At 40.8% G+C, this 23,508-nt stretch overlaps 1 long non-coding RNA gene and 1 other non-coding gene across 3 annotated transcripts in view; one reads left to right on the top strand and one right to left on the bottom strand.

The window, feature by feature from the left end:
* The window catches only part of LOC109250245 (uncharacterized), a 32,924-nt gene extending 23,884 nt beyond the window's left edge, over positions 1-9,040 (bottom strand). For both annotated transcript variants that reach the window (XR_002072939.2, XR_008419956.1), the window contains exons 1-3: positions 8,758-9,040; positions 5,904-6,090; positions 2,301-2,632 (exon numbers count right to left, since the gene is read on the bottom strand). This is a non-coding gene — a long non-coding RNA (uncharacterized LOC109250245). The remainder of the gene's footprint in view (positions 1-2,300; positions 2,633-5,903; positions 6,091-8,757) is intronic.
* A 3,845-nt stretch (positions 9,041-12,885) lies between these two features.
* TRNAQ-UUG (transfer RNA glutamine (anticodon UUG)) lies at positions 12,886-12,969 on the top strand. Its single transcript has one exon. It is a non-coding gene; the product is annotated as a tRNA-Gln (tRNA).
* Positions 12,970-23,508: the final 10,539 nt, after the last annotated feature.

Below are 23,508 nucleotides of genomic sequence, written 5' to 3'. Positions count from 1 at the left end.
CCAGAGAAAAGCATAAGCTCCTCTCTATAAGATACTGCTGGACTGGACCGAGGCAGAGAAGAGTGCAAAGATGGCATTATCAGCTCCCGCTTCCAGAGAGCCTCTGCATAGTCCCTAACAACTGTCTGTCCAGTTGTTACAGTCCCATGGGACCCAGGAACACAAACCCTCTTGGCCTCCAGAGCCAGGGGATCAAGGGGCATTCCTTAGGTGGCAGCCTCAAAAACTGTATCACCAGACATACAAACTGGGGTCCCAAATGTGTGTAAAGGATTCCCTTCAAGAGATAATGGCATTCAGGAGCACTGAGAGGGACAGAACATGAAGATGTCACCCACTCCATGGAGTGAAGCAGAGGGTGAGTGGAAAGATGGCGCATGTGCACGCGCACGCACACACACACACACACACACACACACGGAACAAAAAGAAAAGAAACAAAGAAAACAGGGAGAAAAGTAAGAAAAGGCAAAAAGGGAAATAAAAGAAAAACAAAGAAGATGGTGCCTACCAGGGTTAGCAAGGCAGGGGAGAGCAGGAAGAAGGCGCCCACCAGGCTCCCTTCAGGAAGAGTATCCCCACCCCTTAGACCAATGCTTTAAAATTAGGAAATGAGTATCTTTCCCATAAAGTCTGGGCAATTTTCAAAGGGCTGCTTCTGTGCTGGGCCCTGGGGCAGGCGAATCAGCACATAGGCCCTTTAAGAAACATTCCTCATTTCGCCACAGCCCTGTGGGTCTCTTGTGTATGAGCCCTGTTGGTCTTAAAACTTGGCCTTTTCTTAAATAAGGCAAATGAGCTCCTATAGTGTTCAAAGAATAGTCCAATCAAGATATTTCACTGTCCCTTTACTCAATAGGAATTGTTGGGTCATAGCAGTAGGTCTGACATTGGCAGGTTTATACAGTAATTTTTTTTCTTATCAGCTACTTAATGAAATGGATTTGTATCATAGCATCTTTTAAATGTTAATACTCTTACAGCTGTCTTCAAAGACCTATTTTGAACTAAATATGTTATCAATCAAAATACTCATTAAAATTCGATGCAAGCTTATGTGGAGAGAGAGATTAAATCATTGAGGCATCTGGGCCTCTTATTCCACTAATGTGACCTCATTATACCATAATTTGTTATTACAGAAATTTAATATTCTGATGCCATAGAATTACTAAGGGCCTTCCCGTTTCCCTGGTTTTCATCTACCCTAATCGCAAACTTTTTGATCATTTACTGGTTGGGTTCTTAGATATTTCCAAGATTTGTATTTCTGGCAGACCACACGGTGTAACGTGAGAAAGCAATACTCTCTGACACTGGAGATGTATGATGGCACCAATCCCTGAGGGAACTTGGAGACTGTGTTCTCTGATGAGATGAGGAAATATTTGGAATATTTTGTTTCCCGTTAGCCACCATTAATACAGGTAGATCCTGACTCTGACACCTTCACACGCTATAGCTTATCACTGAATGACATCCCACTCCCATAGATGAGTGATGGACTCAGAAGCACAGGGGGTACTTCTTAGAGCATTAAGCGGTTTCTCTATCCACCACGGAGTCCTGACGACCAAAGAAGGGGATGTGCGGAGCTCTAGTAAGTGCCTCACCAAAGTAAGTACCAAGCAAATTCTCTCCCAACCCACCACTTTAATCTAACCATTCAACCGAACATGTCACTTGGCTTTCTCCTGCCATTTAAGTAGAACCCAAGAAAAGCCAGAGAAGAGATAGAACGTTCAGAGTGTCAGGAATCAAGGACATAGCGTTTAAAAATTTAGTTCATTTTTTCATACAGAGACAATTATGAAAATATCTTAATTTAGAGGCAAACTCAGAATACATTCTGAAAGAGTCATCTCTAACTCATATACCTGTATCCAACACTGCTCTTAATGATAACAAAATGGTCATTCTTCCCAGCTGTGATGTTTTTTCTCCCTATTAACCTATTTCTTCAACAAAAAAAAGCCAACCTTTGTGGGCCTAGTTGACATTGGTGGGGATAAACTTTGACCAGATCCCAGAACCCAGAGATGCAGAATTAGTACCACTCAGTTCCTAGTGATAGCAAAGAAAAAACCTGTACGGAAGACGAGTTGCCCATCAGATCAACAGCCTCCTAGCCTCAAGTTATTATAACACTTATCTCTTTTGATAGACGTGAGCTATCAGGAACTAGGTATTTTCATTATATACATCCCCAAGTACATCTGCTGTCTCTCCTACTATTATCCTCCCCTTGCACCCTATGGCAGCGACACTGGCTTCCTTTTCCTGCTTCCACAGTCACTTACCATCGTAGGGCCTTTGCACTTTCTGCTTTCAGATGCTATAATGCTCTTCCCCCAGATCCCACATGGCTCACTTCCTCTCATTCTTCAAGGCTTTGCTCAATGATCACCTTTGCAACGTGGCTTTTCTCATGACCGAATTGCAAACGGAAACCCCTTCTCTGCCCAGCACCCCCATCTACCTCTTTGCTTGATCTTCCTGGATGGTGTCTACCACCATCTGCCACACTCCATATTTCACACACCCCTCCTTGGCTGTCAATCTCCCTAGCTCAAGTGTGAGGTCCCCAAGGTGAGGACTTAGGGCGGCTTCCTCGTTGCCACATCTCAAGTACCTATAAGAGTGTTTGGAACAAATGATAATGAGTGAGTAAACGAAGAGAGCATATAGTAATGGATTTTTGTCATTTTGTTGGAGTGCTTCGAATAGAGTTAGTCACACAAAGAACATTATTTTAAAACCCATGCAGTGCATCATTTTGGTGACGTGATTTATATGTACATGTCTATTTGTAAATATGAATACACTGCAGCCTAAATTGTTGGGGTTGTTGCTGTGCACGTTCTTCAGTCACTAAAAAAACAAATGGCTGTGAATTCACATAACCTTCAGCGCAACTCCGAGTAACAGATGACAGACTACGTTCCCATTGTTTTATGTGAAATAATGAAAGAGAAATATGTAGGAGAAAAAAAGCCACTTTGGAGTGAAAAGAAATGCCTGAGTTGGCTCGGCCCAACCAGCAGGAGCCCAGGAAAACAGAAACATTAGATTGCTGAGTGATGGGCAGATTCAAGTGCTTCCCAAGCAACAAACCTTCAGTTTGGGAGATGCTACAACCAACAGAGCAGGGAAATTGGCGTCAACACCACGTAAAGAATATTAAATCCCTTAAAGCAAAGGCATGACATTTCTTCTCCACACCCTCTGGTTTGTCCTCTATTATCATTTGAGAGTAAGCCTTAGTGCCAAATGAAAAAAAAAAGTAGACAATTCTTTGCAGACGACTTCAACAACCTGATAAGTATTCATTTCAGCTTAAAGCATGCTTGTAAATATCATTTCAAATAAAGCACTGACTTGATTTTTAATCAATGAAAACTGACATTTGTTGAAAAGCCTTTCTGAATAATTACCTTGCATTCTTATTACTAAAGCGGATTTAACGGAAAATCAAAACAAACGGTATTAATTACATCGTATCCTCATTATATATTAATAGGTTCAGAAACCAAACATTGAGTGTCTCATAGAGCTGGGTGTAATATTTATATGAAGCTTTATGATGGAAGCCAGCTTAATTCTAGTACATCCATTTTAGTGCTCTGACCTTCTGTTCTCTGGACACATGATTTTGGTCTCCACTAGGAGCACACATATCTGGAATCCATGTTTTGGGCTCATGTCTAAGAAGCCAGAATGTCCTAGGACATTGACTTTCTCATGCCAAGGGACATGAGTTGTCTGACTGATCAGACATCGTCTACTTTTCACTCAGAGTTGTTACTGAAATACTTCTCTGGGTGATGGGTTTAGAACATCAAAGGAAGGGATCTCACTGTGTGACTGTGCCCTGAGATCTGCTATCATCTGCGTGTCCAGCAAGCAACTGGGCAGGTGCAAAAGCATGGAAGTGGGAAGAGCATTACAGGAGAAGGGGTTTTCTTAGATCTTCATCCCCTGGACTGGCCCCTGGACCATCGGGTCTTTTACACTCATGTTCAGCCCTAGCTCCGGCTCCTTAGTTGTAATTAGAACCCAGCAGGTGGGTTCCTAGCTGTGGAAACCTTTTAAGTTGTACAACACTTCTAAGTATCAGATTTCTCATTTGTAAATTAGAAATAAAGGGGCGCCTGGGTGGCTCAGTCGGTTAAGCGGCCGACTTTGGCTCAGGTCATGATCTCGCAGTCAGTGAGTTCAAGCCCCGCGTCGGGCTCTGTGCTGACAGCTCAGAGCCTGGAGCCTGTTTCAGATTCTGTGTCTCCCTCTCTCTGACCCTCCCCCGTTCATACTCTGTCTCTCTCTGTCTCAAAAATAAATAAACGTTAAAAAAATTTTTTTCTAAAAAGAAATAAAGATAATATTTGGTTGATGCAAAGATTAAATGAAACAGTTGTTATGAAGATTAAATGAATAATCTTTCTAAAGTGCTAAGCACAGTTTCCAATGTGTACTAGACTCTCAATAAATGTTAGTTATTAAAATCATTATCAAAGGCCTCTTTCCGTCCTGACATTCTATGACTATTCAAGTGCAATATGGAAGCCCCACTGTGAATATATAATCGGACTTCTTACTTCTTTAACCTTTTACTATGGCACATGTCTTTCAAACCCCTGAGCTTGCTACAAAACACCAGCATAAGCAGAATGGACAAACACAGAGAATTGATTAAACTTTGGACATAGAAGGCCTCCCTACTGGAATAGAGACCACACACAAAGCAGTGAAATTTCACCAAAGTAAGGAGCGTCCAGACAATACCATCATCCTTGGAGATGACATTTGCAAAACTAGAATCATTCATTCAGCATATATTGAATGTGCCAGGAGAGTTTTAGGTACCGGAGACCCAGCAGTGAACAAAAAGACAAGTGCATCTTGGGAAGCATATGTTGTTGTTGGGAGATAAACATGATTGGACAAGAAGGGAATGGGAGGTGACACAGTGTCCTCCATCTTTCGTACGGGCTCCTGAGAGCCTTCCCTGAGAGCCGTCTCCACCACTCCTCTGGGTGTCTTAGTCAGCATGGGACTGTCATGGATTTTCCTTCCTCATCTAAATCCCCCACTGCCGCCTCCTCTCCAATCCCACTGACACTTCCCTCTGCCAGGTTTTTCTTTTCTCTTGCTTTGGTTACAATTTGATTCCATAAATTCAAAAAGCTAGATGAATGGAGGGATGGGTGAAATTAAAAAGCTCCAAATCAAAGTTCTAAAATTAAAACGACAATGACAGAGATGAAGGATGTAAGTGATGGGATTAACGCAGATTTGAAAACACAGGGAAAAACACCAGTGAATTTGAAGACATGGCAATAGAAACGACTCGAAGTGAAACAAAGAGAAAAAAAACTGACAAAAACATGAACAGAGCACCAGTGAGCTGTGGAATACCTTCAAATGGCCTAATATATGTGTAATTGGAGATTTCAAAGAACAGGAAAGAGAGTAGGTGACAGAAAAAATATCTTTGAAGAGATAATGTTTAACATTGTTCTATACTTGATGAAAATTATACACCCACTTTTGCAAGAAACTGCATGGAACCCAAGCAGAGGAAACAAGAAGAATATTTCATCAAGGCATATCAGTGTCACGTTGCTAATGATAAGGAGACCAAAGCTCCGAGCATTTACCTAGTTTTCTTGGTTATATAACAAGTACGGGGTCCATTCACAGTGAGTGGACTTTATACATATCTTAAGGAAGTCATAGATATGGATTGGTAAGGACTAGATCAGAAGTGAAAGCAAAAAGAAAAATACCACCTAGGCATGAAGGCAGGGATGTTGCCAAAGAACTTTTAAAAAGTATATTAGCACTTCATGCACTAAGCCAAGGTCAACAAGACCATGCCTCTGCAGGCAATGAGCTCTACCAACCACACTGAGTCTGAAGCCGGGACCGAGGGCTACAGTCTACATTCTCATTTCCTTATTCCGTTGCCTGTTTCTTCAGTCTGCCTTCTTCCTCTCAGGCCTTCATATTCTGCTTCTTGGGAGTACTGCCCCGTTCAGCGTGGATTTTTATGTTTGTTTGTTTATCTGTGTCACTGGGTTTTCTCCTGTTCTAAAAAAAAAAAAAAAAAATGCTTGAGAAGTGGGATATGTATCATCTCCAAAGCTTATAAGACCAAGAAGTTTTATCAATTATCTTTCCTTTTGCTCTTTTTGTGCTTATAAATATACAATTTTTAATGCCTATTTAGTTATTTTGAGAGAGCGTGTATGCAAGCAGGGAAGGGGCAGAGAGAGAAGGAGAATCCCAAGCAGGCTCTGCACTGTCAGATATGGGGCTTGAACTCACAAACGGCAAGATCATGACCTGAACTGAAATCAAGAGTCAGATGCTTCACCGACTGAGTCACCCAGCCACCCCGCTCTTTTTACGCTTATGAAGTAGAAACTCCAGGCACTCCCTCAGCACTTACCACTCAGACACTTGAAAATGCTGATTTTTTTTCATTATTTGTTGGATGAGTAGTCTGATTTATTTTTATTAAAGAGTCTTAACTTCCCAGCTTGAGTTTGCCTGTTTTGCGATTTCATATATGTTCCTTCTAGATGATAATAAATAAAAGGAACTATTGGTAAAAATCTGAAATTAGATTTAGTACTGAGCTGAGCACACTTTTACAAGTCTTCATACACCACTCCACAACTTCCAAATATGATTTTTACTGAAGTTGAAATACCGAAAATATGTTTTAGATCTTACTCGGCTGACAATCACTCTACCCTGTCGTGCACACACACACACACACACCCAGGTAGGCCTGCTGAAGGGTGTAGAGAGGAATGACATTGGCACTTCCCACAGGAGGGCTGTAACAGGGACAACGAGACAAGATTAAACTAAGCAAAATCCAAGGCAAACAACGACAAGTGTTTTCATTGTCAATGGCTATCCTGAACAGTTTGTTCAGATACAAAACACACACACACGCCACGCAAGTTCCAAAATCCTGATTTCAAAACGACCCCACATTGGTGGGAGCAGAATGCAGGCCCAGACTCTTGAAACCACGCACGTATGTCTGTGTCCTCAGACAGCGTTTCTGGAGTTTGAGCCTTACCTAGCCCTGCTGCATATGAACTCTGCGACCATACACCAAAAGCATAGTACACCAAAACACAGACAAAGGACTAAACTTTCATTAGCACTGCATGAAACCTACAAACCTTAGAAAACTGGTATCAGTCAGCAGGCCAAGAAAGATGAACAAACCCCCAGCCAAGAAGTTTCTAATTCTGGAACTACACCTGATTGTAAACAACCCGGGTAATACTTGTGTGTTTCTATCTCTACAATAATTTGAAAGAACGGTCGTCTTTAACAGTATCACAATTCTTGCCTCTATTAATCTCAACCTAATCTGTGGTATTGAGTCAGATACAGCTAGGAAGCCGACCTTGCGGGGGAAGCTAGGACATCTTGCCTTAAAACCCCTTCTTGACTCCCTCACGTTCCTGAAAATTGCACAGACCAAATAAATAGCCGTAGTGTGCACTGAGTATAGACAAAGAGGAAGGTGCCAAGCGGGACTACTAAATTTATTTCACGATCATTCATCCTTTCCGTTTTCCTAGACAGTCCACAGGCAGATCGGTAAGGCAGCAATCAGGACCCGTGGTTAAGATGGCTGAACAATCGGGGTGGCGCGGCTGCCATTGCATTTGTCAGACTGAGCCAGAAGAGGATGGAGCCTGAAGGAGCAGGGCAGAAGAGGGTGCACGAGTTATGCTCTCTGGCCTTGGCAAAGGAGATATATCCAGGGGCAAATGGATGTCTGGGAGCAAACAGAGAGAGAAGCACCCTGAGTCAGAGAAAAAGCCATGAACAATGGGGTGACTAGGAGATGCCTGGGGACATTTATTACTTATTTCCTGAAGAGAAAACTAGTCGTAGGAAAATAGCTTCATTTCCGTTCCTGACTTGTTTTATGGGAGATTTCCCTAGAAAGATCTTCCTTCCCTCCGGACGGTTCAGCATACACACACACACACACACACACCCCCCAGGATTTTCTCATTTCTCTCCTGACAGGAGTGTTCCCATCCTAACCCTCCAGCAGTTAAAAGCTCCCTACTCTCCGCTCCAGCATCTAGGTCTGCTCTCTTCCCTTTGTTCCGAATGCTCTGCCAGCGGGAGAAAGGATCCTTTCTAGAAATCGCCGGATGGCAACGGGCTAGAAATGGAGGGAGAGAGAAGTGGGAACAGAGTGAGATAGAAACAGAGACGGGAGACAGAGAGAAGGAGAGGGGGGAAGAAGAACAGCACCGATGCGGGAAGCCCCAGCCTATTGTCGCCCCGTCTTCTCGCCTGCCCTTCCCGGGAGCTGCAGCTCAGGTGACAGCCTGCTGCTGGGGCCGCTGCTACTGCTCTTTCTGCCCTTCAGACTCCCTTCACCATGGTGATACAGTAATGAAGGAGAGCTGCCCTGTCAGACCTCATCAGCAGTCCTGTGAAGGCAGGATGAAATCACTCCTATTGACCCCCTGGCATATTTATAGGCTCTCTCTTTCTGCTGAGGCTGGTGGTTATCACCTTCCCGTCCCGCCGTGTGTTTATTCAGCAGCACGCTAAATCACGCCCGTGTGCAAGGGAAGCATTCATCAGGAGCCACAAGCCCCTCTTTCAGGCTGCCAAACCTATCCAATTACTGGAGCTGCAAGGGCCTGCAGAAACCCCTTCGGCCAGGCAAGTTCTCTTGTTTGTACCCTCTAAAAATAATACCTTCTGAGCTCTGCACGCTTCCTCTGTCCAATCTGCACGTTGCCTTTGAACTAGCAGAGCGCTCATTTATCCTTCATTGGCTGCGTCTCCAAGTTCCCCCTTTTCTTCTTAAACAATGAGAAAGAGGCGCTGCATCTCTTTCTGGAGAGGTTGGGGAGAGGATGCGGGCATGCCCGCCACTTCTCTCCCGGTCTTGGCTACCCCTTCAGACCTGCAAGTTAAGCAGTCATGTTCTCCTGAAGGGCAGCTAGCACTCTGGTCCCGTGCTGCCCTCTATCTCTCTGTCTCTTGCTAAACAAGTGATTTGCAAGAAACTATTAAAATAACAAGGGAAATTATATCATTTTGGTTTAAAGGCACGAGAACCAGATTTAGACATGCCTTTAAAATGTTCACAGATGAAGATGGCACATTGTTTAAAGTACCCGTCTCTTAATATGTATTAATTTAATTAGAGCTGTGGGTTGTTGTTTTTTTTACCAATACTTTTACATTTTCTATTTCTCTGAACGTACCTTATTTTTCAGATTAGAAAAAGAAGCAAAGATTGATGCTATTAGACCTCGTATTTTATTCCGTAGCCCGCAATGTTTTCTGAAGCTAATTACAGTGGAACATTTATGACTTAGGACTTTCTAAATTATGGGAGACAGAGTGAAGAAACAGCAGTGAAACCTACCTGAGACTTAGAAAACCTGGATTTCTTGTCCCAGTTTCACTTCTAACTAGAATTGTAACCTTGTAAGTCATTAATCATTCTGGGCTGTAGCTCCCTTATCTACGGTTCTGTCTACAGCTAACATTTCCACACTCCCAAGCATGGCATTGAACAAAGGCAACGAGGCTAAATGACCACTTGATTAATAACCAAGCCATTTGTGAGACCTGGGGCAAAGGTTGATTGCTTCCCTTATCCCCAGAGGCCAACGCATAATAGCTGTTGAGGGTGCGGCAGTAACATGCAAAGCATAATAAGAAAGACACCCAAGCCAAGCATCAACCTTATAGCGTGTGCTGCTACATACTTACAACTAGCTCTCAGAAAAACAAAAAGCAAAAAACAAACCCCCCATCTGTAGCCCTTGCCAATTTCTGCGGTGTAACCCGACCACAGTCACTTTCAAGCTCCCAATTTGATTTCACTGATGGAGGAGTCAAGGAGGAATGCTAGAAGCTGGTTCTCCAGAGCCCTCCCAATGGTGTTCCAGCACGGCACAGCTTCTGTGTGCTCAGTCCATCTACCTCCGACTCCCGTGGGTCTCCGGACATCAGCTGGCCTTTGAGAGAACAGTGGGATTCCACTGAGACGCACAAAATAAAGGTGGTAAGATTGTGAAGAAAAGCTTGTCCTGGCTTTGAATACTTCTCAAAAATGTCACAGAGGGGCACCTGGGCAGTTCAGCAGGTTGAGTGTCTGACTTTGGTTCAGGTTAATGATCTCACGGTCCGTGAGTTAGATCCCCTCATCGGGCTCACCGCTGTCAGCTCAGAACCTGCTTCAGATCCTCTGTCTCCCTCTGTCTGCCCCCCTCTGGTCTCTCTCTCTCAAAAGTAAATAAACATTCAAAAATATATCACAGAAGTATCTCTAATGACAGAAAAGGAAAAAGAGGGGAGGAAGGTCTTGTGCTTCTAGTCCTTCTGCTCTACAGTCCAAAGATACTTCAGAAAACATTTCTTTAAAGTTTCCTGTGAGTTTTACATTCTATTTTGGAGTTATCTAGAACTATTTTAATATAATAATCATATGAAATAAGGACATAATATGACAACTTTAAAACTAAAAAAAAAAAGATTTTCTATAACCCCTATCACACCAAAATGTGCGTCAATAAAAGACTCTAAAATGGAACCACAACTTGAGGGATTTTGAATGTTTTTTTCCATGAAGGAAAGAAGAGAAGGAGAGAAAAGGGGAAGAAAGAGAAAGGAAGGGAGAGAGAGAAAAAAGAAGGGAGAAAGGAGGGGAGGGAGGCGTGCGAAACAAGCTACAGCAAAGCACCATGACATGGAAGAAGAATAGGTTTGAAAAGAGATAAGGCAGTGGGGACATCCTTCTCATGAATCGGTTCATCACCACTCTCCCCAGCAAGAAGGCTCCACATTCCTGGGCTCTTTAGCTCACTAGAGAAATGAACGCTTTCTTATTTAGATGAATGCCTATTTAGGAAAAACACGAATCAACACAGGAAATGTGATAAAGACCACCCAAATGGGTGTGTTCAACAGGAATAAGTTGAGAGAGACCACCGTGAGAGTGGTAATCAAGGACAGACACACAGAATTACGAGGAGGTAATAGCTTTGGCATTCACATCCTTAGACGGAAAAAGTGAACAGTAATCTAGAAGCTTCACCACCTCAGTGGGAAAGGAAACGTTTTGAAGAATTTGTACTAATGGGTCAAAAAATTCCCAAATTGATATCGGACCATTCAATTTAATCTCATAAATATTCATGGTGCACCTGTGAGCACAAAATCCCAAGTGGAGCAGAAATTGGTGCAGGAAAGGGGGCAGGCATAGGAAGAGTGTTTGAAGATAAATAAAGACGTGATAAGCACCCTAAAGAAGCTAAGAATATAGCAGAGGTTGATGAACTGCTATCTAAAGTATGAGGAAGAATGACAGGTATTATAAGAGAAGTAAAAACACAGTGCCTGAGTAATAACTCCCAGTGGGGAATAAGGAAACGCACCATGACCTGATTCCATGTCTATTCGTAAATTCCTTTTTTTTCCCCCTATAAGTGGTATATTGAGCTTAGGCAGAATTAAGGAAGTCATTTCTATTTCAACTAGATATACCCAGATTTACCGCACTTTTCCTTTTCTCAAGTATCATTTAGCCATGGAAAAGGGCTTTTTGCATATTGCCAGCTAAGACAAAAGAAGGTTGCAAATGGCCTGCCCTTCTAAAGACCTTGCAGACCAATTCTTGGCGATGAGCTCATGGAACTGTGTGGTCGAAAATTGTTTCGTATACCTCTCAGTGCTGAAGCGAAGGCTTTGCTTTCAGGTTCTAGTCATGAGTGTAGAAATATTTATGAAAGATTTTTTTTTTTATTAAGGGACATAATTCTGAACTGAACTTTAAAAATCTGTTACTGTCCGGGGTCGCCTGGGTGGCTCAGTTGGTTAGGCACCTAGGTCATGATTTCAGCTCAGGTCATGGTCTCACAGTTCGTGAGATGGAGACCCACATCAGGCTCTGCACGGACAGCACGGAGCCTGCTTGGGGTTCTCTCTCTCCCTCTCTTTCTTCCCCTCCCCTGCTCATGTTTCTCTCTCTCTCTCTCTCTCTCAAAATAAATAAACTTAAAAAAAATAAAAAATAAAAAAAATAAAAACCTGTTAATGTCCTATTAAAATTGTCTGTCATTTTAAAATTTATTAATGCCATTCCAGGGTTTATTATGCAAGGATAGAGGAGCATATGGAGACTGCTAAAAAGAATACCATCTGGTCCACTCGTTGGCTGACCTGGGCATTTTACACCCATTATATATAACCACCTATGGCACTCAAAACCCAACACCTCATGGAAATCTAATACATCCAAGCAGTCAGATGTGCAGCCAAACATCTAGATATTTTGAAATTTCAGGTGTGAAAACTGAATTTTAATTTTCTTCACTTACAACATTTTTTGGGAACCGCAGCTAAGGGCCAAATTCCAACCATCCATAGTGGATAAATTAGCAAATTCATGAATTGTGTATCAAAGCATATGTTTGAACCAGCCTTGAAAGGTATAACGAGGAACATAGGCTCCAGGGCCAGACTTCTTAGATGCAAATTCCAGCTTCCCCCTTCCCAGGCTAGAGAGCCATGGACAGCTTACTAATCTCTGAGCATTCCTACGTGGTGAGGTTGTGATAATTAACAAGTAAACATGTGTAACACACAGAAACCATCCTCCAGCACTGCAGTAAGTGTGAGCTGTTACTATTGCCACATGTCTGTACTCCCCCAGTTGTACATTTCCCTAAACACGGACCCTGCTATAGTTGGGCTATTACCGAAAGATCTGTTTATGTTCGCAGGCTTTGAAAAATTCCAGAAAAGAAAGTTCAACCGATGTTTTAGAGAATGACATCTGTGAGGACACTGAAACAAGTTTTCCGGGGCGCCTGGGTGGCTCAGTCGGTTAAGCGTCTGACTTTGGCTCAGGTCATGATCTCGTGGCCGTGAGTTCGAGCCCCACGTCGGGCTCTGTGCTGACAGTTCAGAGCCTGGACCCTGCTTCAGATTCTGTGTCTCCCTCTCTCTCTGACCCTCCCCCATTCATGCTCTGTCTCTCTCTGTCTCAAAAATAAATAAAACATTAAAAAAAAACAAAAAAATTAAAAAAAAAAAAGTTTTCCATGCTGACCCTTAGACCCCACGAAAAGGTGATGACAGAAGGGGGTCATTGATGAACTTTAGGGAATCAACGACCCCCTCAAAAAATGTTTATGCAAAAATGATTACGTCCCAATGGACCCTTTGGAGAAAACTTCCATGGCTCTCACCAGATTTGAAGAGAGACACAAAAGATGATAAACCCCCTGCATTTGACCCAAAATACCACCGACCTTAGAATTCAAATAGAACCTAATTCGGGTATTGTCTAATTTCTCTTCTTTGCTCAGACCTAACCCTTCATCTTTATGTGCTTGCCAACATTTTACCTTATGTGGCAATATTGTATTTCTACCACCTGTTTTCTTTAACTTTCAGTTAAAACATAGATATGCAAACTATTATCAAACCCATCGTAAAATTCAGGTTTCTTTTTTTTTTTTTTTTTTTTTTTTTTTTTTATTTATTTTTGGGACAGAGAGAGACAGAGCATGAACGGGGGAGGGACAGAGAAAGAGGGAGACACAGAATCGGAAACAGGCTCCAGGCTCTGAGCCATCAGCCCAGAGCCCGACGCGGGGCTCGAACTCACGGACCGTGAGATCGTGACCTGGCTGAAGTCGGCCGCTCAACCGACTGCGCCACCCAGGCGCCCCAAGTTTCTTTTATTTATATTATTTTCAACTTAACAGTTAACTTTCGTTTAGAATTCTTATTACTCCCCTTTCTCCATCAAATTTTTTAGAGCAGCATCCTATAAACACATAGAGGGATAGCACGATAAATGGGCTTTAGCATCAAACAGATGCCTGGATCCCAGCTTTCCCGCAAAAGGAAGATAGGAAACCTGCCCTAAAAAATGGCTCTGAGGAACGTTACAGATGACATACATGCAAAGCACATGGCCTACAGACATAGTAGAAATGCAGAGATGGTTTTCTTCCCCTTTCCCCCCTTCTTCTGGCCCTCTATCCCGTGAGAGGAAGTATCACAGCTTTGAAAATGGCATTTACTCCCAGACTTCATCGAAATTAGCATAATCTCCTCTGGTTTTATTCATTATGTTCACAAGCATATTTTCCATGGAAAAAGGAGAACTGGTAAAAATAAATAAAAGGCTTTTAATGTTTAAGTGCAGCAATTTGTTTTATAACCAATTCATGTTAATAAAAAATTTAAAGTGTACATGGTGTAGTAAGTTAGAAATTATTAGTGTAATATTGCTGAAAATGACCACATTCCCAGCCAATTATTTTGTGTGCCCTTGGTGAAAATAAATAAAATAAAATTACACATTTATTTTAAAATGCTTTCTACATAAACCTCATGTCTTTCCCATCGGTGCAATGTTTTTTAGAAATAGACTTTTATTACACAAACATTTTCAAAAATATTTCTAATACTCCAGTGTTGGAAAAGATACATGGAAAAGAAGGTCTGTGACTCAAAGGTTCAGTTGTTCTTTGAAACACAACTCTTGTCTCCTTTGGAACAAACTTTTAAAGTTGCCTCAAAACTCAACTCCAAAAAGAAAAACGAATGGAAGATTTTTTAACAACTGACAGTATTTGCTATAAAAAGACAAAGCATGAAAACCAGGTTCTAATTATCACAACGGCAACAGTTTGGAGTTAGCCAAAAGGTAGAGCTCAGATTTCAGGTTCTTGATTACACAGGTATTAGATTTACTGACCTTAGCAAATAGCTTCCCTGTGTCATTTACATTGAGGGATCAGTAGTAATAGCATTTTATTGCTACCTAAGACAAGACCTGCACGTGCATAATTTTCTCATTTCACAATGAATAAGGTTCTGAGTTAAGGCACCTGGGGAGCAAAGGAAAGGATAATAATGGGTCTTCTGGGGATCCTCAAGGGACTAATAACTCCAGGTGGTCTTAGAAATCATGGAGAATATCCCATCAGGAGCTCTTGGGAGGAAGCCAGGGATAGGCAGCTGGTATAGCGTTCAAGTCCCCTTCACAAACAGCTTCACAAAAGTGCCCTGTCACTTCTCAGGGCAGCCCTTCAGGGAGCCATAATAACGTCACATCCTATAGATTATCACCCTACAAGTAGTATCTCAAATGTTCTCACTAAGCGGTATCTCAAAGTCACAGCTACCAGCTAGGAAGAGCCAATGTGAGGGATGACTGGTATCAGCAGAGGGCGCTGTGGGCCCCTCACCCAGCTCTCCTGGTCCTTCCCTCCCCTTCCCCTGGCCTCCAAGGCGGGAAGGGGGGAAACAAACAACAACAAAAACAGCCTTTGACTACTCCTAAAACTTCAGGTGCAGGAGTAATGCCAAGCAGGGGTTCTCCTTCAAACTTCTTTGAATTCTGGTTCTGTCCCCTAACAATCATATGACCTTTAGTTATTATTCCTTAGGTCTCAGTTTTATCCTCTGTGAAACAGGGAGAAGACCTACTTTCTAAGGTTGTTGACTAAAGGCACTTTAGTGACTAAAGACACTGGGCACTAAAGTGACTGGGCACTTGGTTAACTTTCTCAACCAGCCTACAGGAGTGTGGAGGACACACAGTACTGACTAGGATACTTGAGGGAACAAAACTAGGAAGGCAAAAATTGGGAGTGGCTTAGCTGTGTCAATACAGGAGAGGATTGAGAGACCCCTGCAGCCACAACCCAGTTTGAAGTCAGTCACCTCATGGCTGGAGCACAGTCTAAGGAGCCTGTCAGAGATCTTACCTATGACTTCTCCAGCTCTGTGGCAGCCAGACTAAGGCCTTAGCCCAGACGTTCTACTGCAATCTCAACTCTGTGCTTTTCTGAGTGAATTTGTAATGAGAGACAGATCTAATGACTAGCCATCTTTTAAAATCAAAAAGCACTTCGGCCTCATTAAATGCTTACAGTTGTGTGATATAAATGTTTACCCAGCACACAACATTGGATTGATCCTCAGGACAAGCCAATGACCTGCCAGGAATGACTGTTTCTTGGGCCCAAGTACTGTTCGCAAGATGTTTTAGAGACTTCCTTATAAATATAAGCTGGAAAACCAAGATAAGCCCTTGTTTATAGCATCCAAAAATCTTAGCAAATATTCCAGCCTGTGAGTTATGAACTAGCAAGATTTCATTATTTGTCTGCAAGAAAATGAGAGGCATCAGGTCCTACAGAAAACCTAAACAAGTCCTCAGAACAGTCGCATTAAAAAGCCTGTCGGTATTTTTAGGGCTATATATACAGAAAGGTCAAGGCCTTGAGAAAGCACACCATTTAAAAGAACAAGGCATAGAGAACATCAGCAATTTCTTCTGAAAAGTCTGATATATGTCCTATACTTTGTTCCCCAGTGAAGGAGCAATTTTCTTCATCACATACAGGGGAGAAGTGTCCCACTTGCCCTTCCAGGTAGAGGGGAATAGGTGCTTAGCTACGAGGCTTATCTTCAGCATCCTTCCCCTGCCCCATTTATCACCCTTCTGCCATCTCTTGGAAACCTCTGAGTCTCTAGAGCTACTTTGCTGCCCTATGACCAGATCTTTTTTTTTTTCTCATGTTCCTCATGCCCACATTTTCTTTTGTCCCATTCTGCTGTTCAACAGGAGCTTATGATACAGAGAAAGAGGAGAAGCCCTGGACCTAAGGTCAGAGGTCCTGAGTTTGGGTGGTTTGACCAAGAATGGGCTGCAAGCGTCAGCATTTTTTAATGTTTTACAAGCAAGTTGATATGCAGCTAGGGCTGAAAATTAGCTTGATGTTAACTGATAGTGGTAATACTCAGTAGGACTTCTGATAGCAAGCAAGTAAATAAACGCCTACTTTCCATAATATAAGTTCATTGTGCTACCCAGTCTAAGGGATAAGTGGCCCAAGGATGACTGTTAGTGCTTCATGGCAGGTCATTGGGAAAGCTCCCTACATGTTGGTGAGTCACGTAAACATTCTCAGATCTGCTATTCCATCTACCCAGCAACTGGTCCCAATTCAGAAAACACCTGTACTGCCTCATGTTGCCAGTTAATGAGGCTAAGGGACGGTAAAAGATAATCCAAATGCCATGGGGTCTATTCATTCAATGTATTCAGAGTTGAACTCAAGTATGATCTCACAGGTCTAGACCTTTTCCAATTTACTAGGAAACAAGAGTCTAGTAAGTTTCTTCCTTCCCTAAAAGTAAAGCACTTTCGTTTTCAAAGAACAAAAATATTACTCAGCTTGTAAAATAATATGCTTGAATGTTTTAGATGAAAAGATAAAACTACTCATATTACCCATAGAAAGCTCAAAGAACCATTTGAGGGGTACCTAGTCAGCACATAAATTTGCTGGTTTTATATCTTACCAATAGAAACCAATCCAGGCAAATATATTACTAAGCCTCTTCTGGAGAACAGCTGCTTCCTCCAAATAAATGGTAAGCTTCCAGCCAATTATTTGGATCATGTTCCTTAAGAAAAACAAAACTCTCTCACCTTCACCTCCAGACTGAGCCTCCTTGTTATGACTTACAAATATGGCTGCACATCCAAATGGCCTGTCCCACCAAAATGTACTAAGTAATATTAATAATAAAGCTGAGTGTGGCTTCTGGGAATCTGTATAATTGAAAATTTGTTTTTGTAAGTGTTATCATTCAATAAATAGAATTTGGGTAACTGAGAAACTCCGAGGGAAAAAAAGTGAGTTGAGTCCATACCTGACATATTGAAACAGGATGAAGTCAAATGGTCTTCATATAACCACAAATGAACAAGAAATGAACTTTGCGCTAATTCCTCTACCATCTAAGAATTGAAACAGCTGTAACCTATGAAAAGATTGATTCAGCAATGTAAAATATTTTAAACATTGTTATAAAAACTGTTGAGATAGATGTAGATATATAGATAGAGAGAATAAGAAAGTCAAAGGATAACAAACTGACAAACTGAGGGGGAAAGGTTAATTTATATGACACCTAAAAATCTGGTCTCCCAACTGTAAAGTATTCCAACAAATTAATAAGAATATATGTGGGCGCTTGGGTGGGTCAGTCAGTTAAGCACCTGACTTCCGCTCAAGTCTTGCTCTCGGGGTTTGTGTGAGTTCGGACCCCATGTCCAGAGGGAGCCTGCCTCAGATTCTGTCTTCCTCTCTCTCTGCTCCTCCCCCACTTGCATTCTGTGTATCTTTCTCTCAAAAATAAATAAACATTAAAAAAAATAATACATAGCTTACAAGACAAGACTAGGAAATGGCTCATAAACAAAACATATGAATATTTTTATTTTTCAGAAAAAAAACCCATAAATTAAAACTACACTGAAATGTCTTTTCACAGTTCAGAATGGAAAAAATCCCAAAGTTTATGGGAATAAGAGTGCGAAGATAATGCACTCTTATTCAACAAGGTGGGGAGAACCTCCTTGTTTACTCATGGAGAGTGTAAATTACATGTCTGTGGAGGACAAAGTAGCAATGTCATCAAAATTGCAAGCAGTCCTGTCATTTGACCTAACTGCTCTCTTCTTTTTTATAGACACGCTCATATGTTCAATTATAGACACACTTTCATGCATATGAAGAGACATATGTTCAATTATTTTGCAACATTGTTTGTTATAGTAAAACACTTAAAAATAACCCAAATGTCTATCAAAAGGGGTCTGTTTTATTAAATTATGGATTATCCACTCATTGGAATGCTTGGTTGCCATAAAATAAGACCTAGAAGTTTCTTTCAGTACTGACATTTGTAGGTATCTGAGGAAACAAATAAAAGTACAGCACTGTCTGAGCATAATTGTACGATTTGATTTTTTTTTTTAAGCAAAGGGTGGGGACCACTGGTTTTTCTAGCTAGCTGATCTCCCAGTCTCATAAGTCACTATAATGCCTGCCAAAAATGTTTATCCAATATTCCCTATCTAAACTGAAACCCCTTGGGGTTCCTGGGTCATTCAGTCGGTTGAGCATCTGACTTTGGCTCAGGTCATGATCTCACAGTTCATGAGTTCGAGCTCCACGTCAGGCTCACTACTGTCATGAAGCCTGCTTTGGGTCCTCTGTCCTCTTCTCTCTCTGTCCCTCCCCCTCTTGTACTCTCTCTCTCTAAAAAATATATAAAACATTTTTAAAATTTTTAAAAAAATAAATTGAAACGCCTCTAATGAAGCCACATGAAAGCACCAACAAACAGAGTGCCTGATTCCAGACAAGACCAGAGTAAGCTTCCATCATTTCTCAGGTTTTCTCTAGATAAAACTGAGTCTCTGTTGATGTTGTCCAAAGAAGTTCTGCATTATTATCATCATCTTCCCCATATTTTAAGTGAAACCGTCTCCTAAAATTGGAAAAGGAGAAAATAGGTGAGCCTGAGAAATGCCCACACATTAGAGACTGATAAAGCAAATCGAGAGACAGGACGCTAGCAAAACAGATTCTAATTGACGAGATTTGGGTTTGGATCTGAAACGTGGCATTTCAAATAAGCTCTCAGCTGATGTTGATGCTCTACCTCATGGATCATATTTTGAGTAAGTGTTGTTATCAACACAAATATACTCTTTAATGTGTCCATTAAGCTCCTTGGTATTTTATTGTGCTATCTTTGGTGAATTAATATATAAACAACTGGAGAAATAAACTTGAGTGTCTGTTTGCCCGGGAACATATTGGTTTTTTTTTTTCTTTTAAAACTAATGGATTATAAATTCCAACTATCCAAAACTTTTTATTCCCACAGGTTTTCAGGAATTCATATGTGTACACATGCCTGTGTGAGTATTAGCTTCTATGTGCATAAAATCATTCTGGATGCCTCTGGAAGTGTAAGAATTTTACCACTGAGTAGAATGGGGAGCATAAATAATGTTCATTAGTTCAACAGTTCAATAGTGCTCAGACTTCATTATATTTCCTTTTGTGTCTTTCGAATTTGAATCAGATAAATACATTACTTATTATTAAATAATTTTTTAATTCCCTTCCTAAAACCGGTGACCTCTTGAAGCCAAATGGAAAGAAAGGAGAATTTATGCAGGTCTAAACACACAGAAAGCTTTTCCAGGAAAGACTTGCTGCCGAATTCCCTCGACCAGCTTAGAATAGCTTAAATCTACACACAGAAGCAAATAAATGCACAATGATTGTATCATCAGTGAATGAGAGACTTCCATTCTCCTGATAGCGTTTTAAAAAATATTCATTAAGATTATACATAAACATGATTTTAAAACCACTTCGTATAGTAGAGCATGATAAAAAGAAATAGTACCCAATTCACCACCTGTCCACCTAGGAGGGATCCACAGGAAAAACCATTTTTAATAATTTTCCTGTGATTATGTCTATGCTGACAAATAGCATGTTTATACACCTATTTATAAATTCAGGAGTTTTATGCATTAACCATACACTCCTTGCCATAATGGATGAAGATTAAGCTCACGGTTCACCCCCAACCTTCTCCTATCATCCACTTAAAATAGTTTTATCACGACTTTTTAGGCTTTTCATAACTGTAAATAATATGTTTTTCATTTATTTCTTATCCTATCAACTGATAGTTATCTCTTGACTTGTCACTCTGTATTATGAGAACATTCTTGTCTTTTCCCTGCATTTTAGTTCTCTCTCCACTTTTGGTCCTCTCAAACAGTCATCTGTCAAGGTGATAATATTTACATTCTATTTTTAATCACAAGCGCATAAGTCACATTTTATCCTAAAAGGCTTATCCTGGGGTACCTGGGTGGCTCAGTCGGTTGAGCGTGTCCAATTTGGACTCAGGTCATGATCTCGCGGTTTGTGAGTTCTAGTCCCGTGTCAGGCTCTGTGCTGACAGCTCACAGCCTGGAGCCTGCTTCGGATTCTGTGTCTCCTGCTCTTTCAGCCCCTCCCACGCCGTGCTCTGTCTCTGTCTCTCAAAAATGAAAAAATGTAAAAACAAATAAAAAATAAAAAAAGGCTTATCTTCCATGTTGAAAACACAAGGCAATATGTATGTAATTATGACCATAAAACTATTGTTCACTATGCCCAAATAGTATAATAGTATAATATGATTCTTTTATTTCTTATATAGCTTTTTACTTTTCCTAGAAGTCCTAATTATCCTTTTATTTTCTTTCCATTATTTAACTTTTTCATAATTTTAAGACTTCGGGATTTTCCCTAATATATTCATTTTTCCTCTCTAATATCAAGCCATATTTCCCCACCGTCTTTTCCTTCCCAGAGCATTCCATTTTTACTGCCATTTGTATGGCAGTCTAGGCTTGCTAACCCAATTATCTTCCTAACTTCCCCTTCTTTGCTGTCCTGGGTTGTATTCCCGCCACTGTAGGGCTCCTTTGACTGGAGGAGAAGCTCTCGGCCAACATATCCCTGCAGCAACCACAATGAGACACTCTTCAGCTCAACAAGGGCATCTTGAGGAAAAGGATTAATAGCAAAAGTCTAAATACCATCCTCCACACTCCTCTTTTGCATGCCTCCAGAGTAGCAATCTGCCTTTTCGAGAAGTTCCCCAAGCTGGTGATTCAAATAAGGCAATTTGGAAGTTGATTTTAATTTAGTTTTTTTAATTCATGCCCATTATGATTCACTCCGTGTCATATTGAAATGTTGCACTTTATTTTTCTTTCAAGAACTATTTGACAGACACCAAATAGAATCTCTTTTTTTAAGAGCAAAGCATGCTTAATTGTCAAAGGAATTAAAAATATCATCCATGGACCAATGACTAAGATTTTCCTATATTTTACTAAGGTGCTCTGATTCAGTTTCCTTAATAATGACCTATTCTTTTAGAGTCTAATTCTTGCGAGCCTATGAGATAGGGTAGGGAAGGAGGTCTATGATTACTCACAACCTGATTAACGTTTTTCTTGACGAAGTATTGTGTCACGGTTATGTACAGCCCCGATTCTATTTAAATATCTGTGTGACAAATATTCTGCAGAGGAAAAAGAGTGGAACTTGAGTAATGTGACTAATTCAGCAGACATAATTTGTTAATGCCATTCGTGCTGATTCTTAATGGAAAGCGTAAAAGATGGACAGTCTAACATTTCTTATGAAGGTTCAGTTTACATCAAATCCTAACGTTTTACACAGAGGTAAGTATCTTGAAGTCATTTAATGTGCGAATGGCTTCTTTTATTCATTTCCATTTTTAAAATCTGACCTGGGAAGTTTAGTTTGTTCATGGTCCTGTGTTGTACTTTTGGTCAGTGAATATTTAATAAATGTTTAGTATTTAGAGTTCCCTCCTATTTACCTGGCACAGTGCTAGGTTCTTGAGGGAATCAGAATAATTAAAGACCAATATCTCACTCTGAGTATCTGGTAATATAGATAGAGACAGAAGAAATGTAAATATGAAACAAAAAAGTATTCAAAACGGTCAATCAAGAGCTACATTGTGTGGCACAAAGAACTGGGAGGCATTTAAAGACATCTGAAGAAAAGGGAAATGAGAATCAGAGAACCCATGGAAGGCTTAGTGAACAGAGATGGGATTGTATTGTTTACCTGTGGATTATTTTGATGCAAACATTTCAAGCCAATTTGTTGACTGTGCAACAGAAAATTTTCTACTACATCTGGAACATTATTTAACTTCTTGGGTATGTTTTCTTTCTCTCTGTATGATGGGAATAAGATAGAAAGATTAATGCTTGCTTTTGAAAGTTGACTCTGAATGTCAACATGTGTGTGTGTTTGACTTTGAATAGAGCCTCTCTTTTTTTTTTAATAGAGAGTGCAAGCGAGGGAGAGGGACAGAGAGAGAGAGAGAGAATCTCTGCACTGAGCGTGGATCCCGACACGGGGCTCGATCGCACGACCCTCAGATCCTAACCTGAGCTGATATCGAGAGTTGGATGCTTAACTGATGAAGCCATCCAGGTGCCCAGATTAGAAGCTATCATTCTAACTAAAATTCATGTTGAGTAAAATCATTTATTCTTTGCAAGTAACTTCAACTCAAAGGGCATTATCATTTTAGAAGATGTGTTCATACCATTTTATGACCAACCTTAATGCAGTGGAGAAAACATCACCTCAAGTCAGTCTGGGTAAGTTTATTTTTAAACACAAATCCCATGGCCAAGAATTTATGATAGAGGAATATTTCACTTAAGGAAAGAGATATTTCCTAAAAACCTGGAAAACTGAAAAGCAGAAATATTAATTTAAACCATAAGAAACTGCCAGTTGTATAGGTCAGACTATGAGTAATTTTATATGGTTCACCATAGAGCATGAGACTCTTTTCCATCTGGTTCTTCTGGTAGCCACTACCTATAGACTTGTTCCCCCACACCCAAACTAAACTTATAAAGGAAAGGCTACTTTTCTTTCTAAAATCAAAATATTTAAAGTTAGAGGTAGATAAATCATCTCCAGGACAGTTAAAACAGATAACTGACCTTTCCTTAATTCCGTGAAGGTTCTT

Source organism: Panthera pardus, unplaced genomic scaffold, assembly GCF_024362965.1.
Source record: "Panthera pardus isolate Hobbes unplaced genomic scaffold, ASM2436296v1 HiC_scaffold_7, whole genome shotgun sequence".
NCBI classification, from domain to species: domain Eukaryota; kingdom Metazoa; phylum Chordata; class Mammalia; order Carnivora; family Felidae; genus Panthera; species Panthera pardus.
The sequence above is the reverse complement of the archived record's forward strand: the minus strand, read 5'-3'. Positions and strand labels throughout refer to the sequence as shown.